At 31.5% G+C, this 7,367-nt stretch overlaps 2 long non-coding RNA genes across 2 annotated transcripts; both read right to left on the bottom strand.

The window, feature by feature from the left end:
- Nucleotides 1-666: 666 nt before the first annotated feature.
- On the bottom strand, nucleotides 667-2,781 carry LOC113769488. Its single transcript, XR_003468157.1, has 4 exons — nucleotides 2,704-2,781; nucleotides 2,176-2,271; nucleotides 1,959-2,097; nucleotides 667-830 (listed from the first exon to the last, which is right to left on the bottom strand). It is a non-coding gene; the product is annotated as an uncharacterized LOC113769488 (long non-coding RNA).
- A 60-nt stretch (nucleotides 2,782-2,841) lies between these two features.
- Nucleotides 2,842-4,059, bottom strand: LOC113767325. Its single transcript, XR_003468001.1, has 3 exons — nucleotides 3,948-4,059; nucleotides 3,518-3,645; nucleotides 2,842-2,994 (listed from the first exon to the last, which is right to left on the bottom strand). It is a non-coding gene; the product is annotated as an uncharacterized LOC113767325 (long non-coding RNA).
- Between the last annotated feature and the right edge of the window lie 3,308 nt (nucleotides 4,060-7,367).

Genomic DNA, 7,367 nt, shown 5'->3' with positions numbered 1-7,367 from the left:
TATATGTATAATTTGTTCAGCAAATATACTCAGAGAAATTGAAAAATAGTAGGATTAATAATGGTTAGCATTTTTGCAGAAGTTTTTCGTGTTTGATAGAGGGACATCTATATATGAATTGGATTTATAACTTACCAATAGATTTGCTTTTCAAGGTAAAAGAGATTAAATTGAAGTACATTAACATAAAGGATAGACAAATACAAGATAATAGAATTAAAACATATGTAGGTAGCAAATCAAAATAGCTAAGTCGAATTAACACAAATGATAAATGGATACAAGATAATTAAATTAAAACACAAGTAGTTCAGTTCTGAAGCACATAAGCATTACATTGTTGGAAACTAATTTTATGCATAATCATTGTGAAGGTTCATTTAAGTCTGCTGGCCAGCTAGGACTTGTTCAACTTCATAGCTTGTGATAATGGTAAAAGCTGTTCCTTTAATTGTTTTTTCTCTTGGAGTTGCTTTCTTAAGAAAGCACAAGAGTCTCTTTCCTGGGAATATATTAAGTGGCAATGTTAGTTCAATTGTATAACTTTTAATGTACCATTTTCTGTGTATCATGATCTCTTGAATTTTGGATTAAAAATTAATAGATCATAATATAGTTCATAAATACATTTTTCATTTAGGTAAAATTCTAGAATTGTATTTCAATTTTGTAGTTTCAAAGATATTGACATAATTTATATCCTACTTAAAATCTCAACAGTAATTTTTTCAAGAATTCAAAGCCAAAAAGGAAAAAAAAAAATGCTATAATGATTGGTTCCATTATATATGCTAAAAACTAATGGAGCTGAGAGCTGCAATCATCCGAATCTGTAAGAAGAAAATTGTTTAAAGGAAATTAGAAGATTAATAAAAGGGAGAAAGAAGAATTAAGCATACAAATTCATCATTTGAGTAAAATAACAGAGTTTAGAAACTGAGCACTGGTTCAATATTAACATCTTTTCTACTTTCCCACTGCCAAGTAATTCAGCAGGCTGTCATAAACTTTTTAGTAGTGCTATATCCTAGACAACTATAAATTGAAATACTGACTGCCCACTAATTAGATTGCTAACATGCATTTACTCCATCAAGTTCTGTATGAGAACGCCATCATAAAGGATCTTGAGCATTGATATGAAATTTGGGAACATCTTTTGTGATCTTCATTTGGGATTGCTATCGAAATTTGACCTCCAACCTCAGTAGCGTATGCTTTGATAGTGTTGTTCTTCGCTGTCCTTTTGTCCTTGGATTTTCCAGATTAAAAGCATGGATGAAAAAACCATTGTAACCCCCTCAACATGAGAGGCTAGTTTAGCAAAATGTGTAGCATCCTTAATTTCATTAGTGAACTTTGTTCGAAATATTTGTTTGAAATATTTAATCAACAATTACATGTTGACTATGCAATTTCCAACTGCGAAGCAATATAGCTTTTTACAATCCAAAACTAAGGCAGCATTCTAAAATTTTAACAGATAAGCAGATACGTTAGATACAAATAACTTATTAAAGCATATAGAGTCATTTTTTTTATGGCAGCCTCATTCAAAAACTAAATAGTAGAAATTTATAAGTCACTTATGCCTACGCCATAACTGAGACAGCTTATCTTTTTCAATTATTTCCAACTGACCAAAAGAATGCTCTTATAAGGCTTTAGGATATCTCAAGAGTCAAGATCAAAAGCTATACGTGAATTTGTAAGGGTAAACTTATGATAAAATGTCATACAAAAGAATTAATCCAATAACCAAAACTTAAAGCTATAAAATGGATCAAATAAGTTGAACAAAGCCTCATTAATTCTTTAAGGAAAAATACGACTTTTTAGTATAATATTTCAATACTTTCCTACAATTGTTCTTCTAAGAGCATTTAAGCGCATTTATCAAGTTGCACTCATCATTATGCAACAACTCATCAAGTTATAGCTCATGGAGTTGAACTTACTTGGTCATCAGCTGGCTAGATGAAGAGTGGTATATGATAACAATTTCTAAGCATATGGACTGAAAATTGCAGCATGTAAAGATCCTGTTACATCATTTACCACAAATCCCAAGCGACACCTATCATATTTTGCCATTACCTAAAGCAAATTAGAAGTTATAATTGTTGTAAATGATTTACCAATTCTAGCACTAGAAAAGTAAATAATAACATTTACCTCGCTTCAACTCCAATTTCTTCCTTGCATGATGGGCATCTAATGGTACATTCTATCTCAATATGGATAGATTTTTGGGTCTTAAGCCAAAAGTTTCTAAGAAAAAATCAACCAAAATTTGACATTTTTAGCAAAACTAAATTGAAACTCGAAAGTCTTAAGTCAACATGTACCAAAGCCATGGTTAAACATGCAAGTTCTACGTCTTTAAAGCAATGGGTGTTATTATAGGATACTATTAAGTTCAAGCCTTCACCATAAGAATATGAATTTCAATTTGAATCATAATGAGTTCATAAAGACTATCCTTGAAATAATGAAATAAGATTATTAAACAAATTAATTGGACAACAGTGGTTCTAGTTATCATTTTAGCAATTTTGCCTCTTAGGCTCTTGTTATCAACAATACATAAACCTTTCTGTTTTGTTACTCCAACAAAACACAGTGAACTGGAAATTGACAAAAATTTAAGAGTTTATTTATTTCCTATGATGTTAAGCAACAGAGGAAAGGAGAAAAATTTACTTAGCAGCAGGGGCTGTAGCATGACCATTAGCAGTAGAAACCTAGGGCTTCTTCTCTTGAGCTGGCTTAGATGACTGAGGGATAATTTCTTTTCCAACCCCATAACCCACAAAAATTTGCTGATTTCTGCTCTCAACTCCACCAGCTCCAATACTCTTGACAAGCCCATTAGCACTCGTAGGAGAGAATAAGCCACCGCATTAGCCAAGTTCATCTCAGATCCATCATTCCCAGAATAAATTAACTTGCCAGAATCACCGTTAATGGTGTCAACAACGTCCCCTTTGGTCCCTGAAATTAAACTCTTAAGTACACCAATATGTGCAGAGATAAGAAACTAACAATACAAAATTTCTAAGATATGTGCATATGATATATCTGAGATACATATGATGTATCTTAGAAATTTTATATTAAACTTTGGAATACTATGATATATCTAAGATATGTGTAGGGATAACAAACTAACAATACAAAATTTCGACTTCTACAGCTGGAAATTCTCAATCGTATCCTATATTACATCGGCAACATCAGAATTTATGTGGTAGCTCTTTACCTGGACAAAAGGTAACCATAAGTTTTTTAAGTTATTATATGAAGATGAAGTGTAAGACATACTTGAATCGGCAACTTCTACAACACAAAAAACTGTAAACCATGTTTCCAACTACTAATCTACTAATAATTAACTTCTTGATAGGATAATTTGTGCCCTAAAAAAAACGTTGAAAAGGAAAGATAAAGTGCCCTAAAAAACATAGAAGGAATTGGCCATAGAGGAAAAAATGATATAGACCGGAGTAGAATTTACCTGTGCGATCATTCTCTCCGTGTTTTCTCTGCTATCCCAAGTTTCACACAGATATTTTATCAAACACTTGATGGCCATTGGTCTCTGAGATTTCACAAAACCTTGACTTGCTTGAATAGCTGTATTTGCTAGATAAATCATTGCAACCAAAAGAAACAACACAAAAAGAAAAAAAAATCTCGAATATCAGAACATCATCTAATAAAAAAAATAAGAGAAAAAGAAAGAACAAAATGAAGAACATCTAATAAAAAAATTTTTAAACAGGAAAAAACAAAATGAAGAAAAAATTCATTGACACATATATTCACATTTAGCAGAAAAGAAGAAAATGCAAAATTTTTGTACTAAAGTTAGAATATCATCTAATAAAGACCTAAAAGGCGAAAATAAAATTCAGAACCAAAAGGGAAAAAAAATAAATTCTTACTTTTCCTGCAGCCCTTTCTCCAGAACTCTTTCTTGTTGGAGTTCTCTTTTCTTCTCCTCTATTGTACGCAATGTCACAAAATGTAAACAAGGAGAAAAAGTTCCAAAAAGTAGACTCAATCTATGAAACAATTGGTGGTTTCCATGGCAATAATTAACACTGATAGGATAGGTTAGCCATGTGTATTCTACAGTGGAGAATGAGAAGGATTTGGTGAAAAAAAGATACGGAGAAAGGAAGAAGCTTACCTGCTTCTTTGCTTTTTCTGACCATGCATAGAAGCAGTTCAGCTGCTATTCTTGATTGTGTCTGGCGTACAAAGGAAAGGAATGAAAAACACAGCCAAAGATAGGAGAAGAATGGTAGGCAAAAAGTCACAAACAACCCTAAATAGTTAGCTACTGGTTTGAGAGCCATTTTTTCTCACTAGATAAAGTAGTAATTTTACATAAAAAGACACAAATGGCCTCAATAGTGGTATACTGTTCGCAGAAGTAGTCAACATTCTGAGGCCATAAACGGAAAAAAATTTCTCCCCGGTAGACTCCCTCCCCAGAGTCAACCACATGGCTCAGTATGGTAGAAGAAGTGTTAAGAACCTGTCCTTCTAGCAGCAACGTGGTAGTTTGGGGAAAGTAGACAATGTAAAGTCCATAGACAAAGCAAAAGAAAAGGCTCAAAATTCATCCAATGTGCCATGTGTCAGCAAAAGGAGCTGCTACAGTAACATTGGCCTTTTGCTTATTTTATAGTAAGATAAGATATTAGTAAAAAAACATAACCAATAATTATTACTACTTACTTTGTATAATAAATTGCATTAATTGAAGTTTAATTGATGCCTATAATTATATGGGCAAAATGCCTCAGTGACCCTCCAACTATTACGAAATTCAACTTTTGGCTCTTGAACTATTAACTGATAAGTTTTAACCCTCCAACTAATTAAAACATATAATCCTAACCCTTTTGTCCACTTGAGTCATTATGTTTAATAAAGATAAAGGATTCATGAGATGCTAGTGGCCCTTAAACTATTACAAAGTTCAACTTTTGACCCACAAATTATTAACTGATAAGTTCTAATCTTCCAACTAATTAAAACTTATAATTCTACCCATTTTTGTCAACTTGAGTTGTTATATCGAATAGAAACATCTATTGATAAAGAATTTGGGATATGCCTAACCAAGTGTTTGACAAATTAAGAAGGTTTAGATATGGTGATGTAAAGTTTGGAGAAATCTCACCAGAGAATTGATTATTTGAGAGGTTTAGAAAGTTCAAACTTTGAAATGAACCAAGGCTTATTGGAATATCCCAGAAAATGAATTGTATGCGAGATTTATGTCATTAAGAGAAGTACATGAACATAATAAATATGGAACAACATTGAAAAATGAGTTAAATTCCAATTGAAAACAACTCAATTAATTCAAGTTGCCTATCCTTGCTGGAATTTCTCTATTCAGGGTTTTGATTTTTAGGTTTTCAACTAATTTTGGACAAGTTTAGCAATTGGAGACTTGGTAAATTAGTTTATGAGTCCAATGGAATATAATAATTTTACACTGGTACATGTCCCGGGACAACAAAAACACCCCTCGGTTATGCCCTCACCACGCACGTGGGGATGTTTCTATTTGACATAAGGATTCAAATTGATGGAAGGGTTAGAATTATGTGTTTTAATTAGTTGAAGGGTCAAAAGTTGAACTTTATAATAGTTTAAGGGCTACTGCGGCTCATGTCATGCTATTTTTATAAAACATAATGGCTCATGTTGACAGTTGATGGAAGGAATATAATTATATATTTTAATTAATTGGAGAGCTAAAACTTATCAATTAATAGTTAGAAGATCAAAAGTTAAATTTTATAATGGTTTGAGAGCCATTGAGACATTTTGCCATAATTATATATTTTGAAAAAGAAATGTTGTAAGAAATAAAGCTATTAATAATCAACAACTAATTAGTGCACTACATTCATCTATAAGGTTAAGTTGAAAAAGATTTAACACTTTGCTTGTAAATGTATTTCAAAATATATAAACAATTACTTTCTTTCCATATGAAAAATACTCATATGTATGACAAAATCAATTTTGACAAAGAAAAAGTTTAAATATGGAAAAGTAACATACAAAATGCAATCACAACTTAACTATTGAGAACTAATTTCGCTTATGTTAGAAGAGAGCCCCCAAATATGACTAAATTTCAGGGAAAACTAAGATAGATTCACTGTTCGAATCATTGTTTATTGCTCTAGTTTCATGTGTATCTATCACACAAAAGGTCAGACAAGAAAACCTATACAACCGACATGAGGATAAAAAAGGCAAAACTTGGTTGGGAAAAGTGAGGGTTGCTCATACATGTTTGCTAGCCATCGAGCTTGAGTTGTGGTTTGTTGAGCAATAAAGAAATAAAAATTTTATTCCTCGTATTAGATAGGAGGATGGATTGTGGTTCGATTCTTTTTTCGATATTAAAGATTTAGCTACTCAGTTCTTCAATTTTTTTTTGTTTGGCTATAATGCCTAGGTAAAACCTATTGGGGAAATACTATTTGGAAACAATTGATTTCTAATCTGATTGTAAAGCTGTCACACAAAATATGGTATCACATCCAATTTTAAAATATTTCAAAAATTTTCATTTATGCCACATAAACACTGATACATTACTGATGGTTTTAATGAAGGAAGCTTGCAAGTTCCTTTATTTGTTAGTATGGACGATAGACTAGTTGATGCTTTTTTTTATTTAACTGATAGGTGCTTGTGCCATATAAATATTAATATGTTGCTAATCAACTTCTTTTTTTTTTTTTTTCAATTCTTAGCCTACAATTCAACGAGAAATCAAGCTTGGAAATCACTTTTGTACTCTTGATTTGATTCCATGTAAAATCTAAACTAATAATCGTTACTTTTTTAAAAAAAACAGCATGCAGTGCAATATGTGAAAAGTGTTTGGTAGCCTATATTATGTTTTATTAGATATATCTCTTTATTACTTCCTATACATTTATCGTTATTTTTCACCAATGATTAAGTTGTAACCTAGTCAGGCTATACCAGTCCCAATTTATCAACGCATTATGCATTATTTTGGATAGATGACACTGCCTAAAAATTAAAGTAATAACTAATATAATAGTGCGTTGAGAAGCTCTAATAGACCTAGAAATAGAATAATAGCATTCTTCAAATAGCTCTAATTACAAGTTGAGAAGCAACATTTGCTTACAATAGGCTTCATGTAAGGGTATAAAATTTATCCATTAGATGACTTAAACTAAATCATGGTGATCAAAATATATTTAGCACGATAAATGCCCTTCTGTGTGTATAATTTTAGTAAGCACGAGTACAATGCTTACCTTTTAACAATATTTTGAAACCCAAATAAA

This window comes from Coffea eugenioides, chromosome 4 (genome assembly GCF_003713205.1).
Source record: "Coffea eugenioides isolate CCC68of chromosome 4, Ceug_1.0, whole genome shotgun sequence".
NCBI lineage: Eukaryota > Viridiplantae > Streptophyta > Magnoliopsida > Gentianales > Rubiaceae > Coffea > Coffea eugenioides.
The sequence above is the reverse complement of the archived record's forward strand: the minus strand, read 5'-3'. Positions and strand labels throughout refer to the sequence as shown.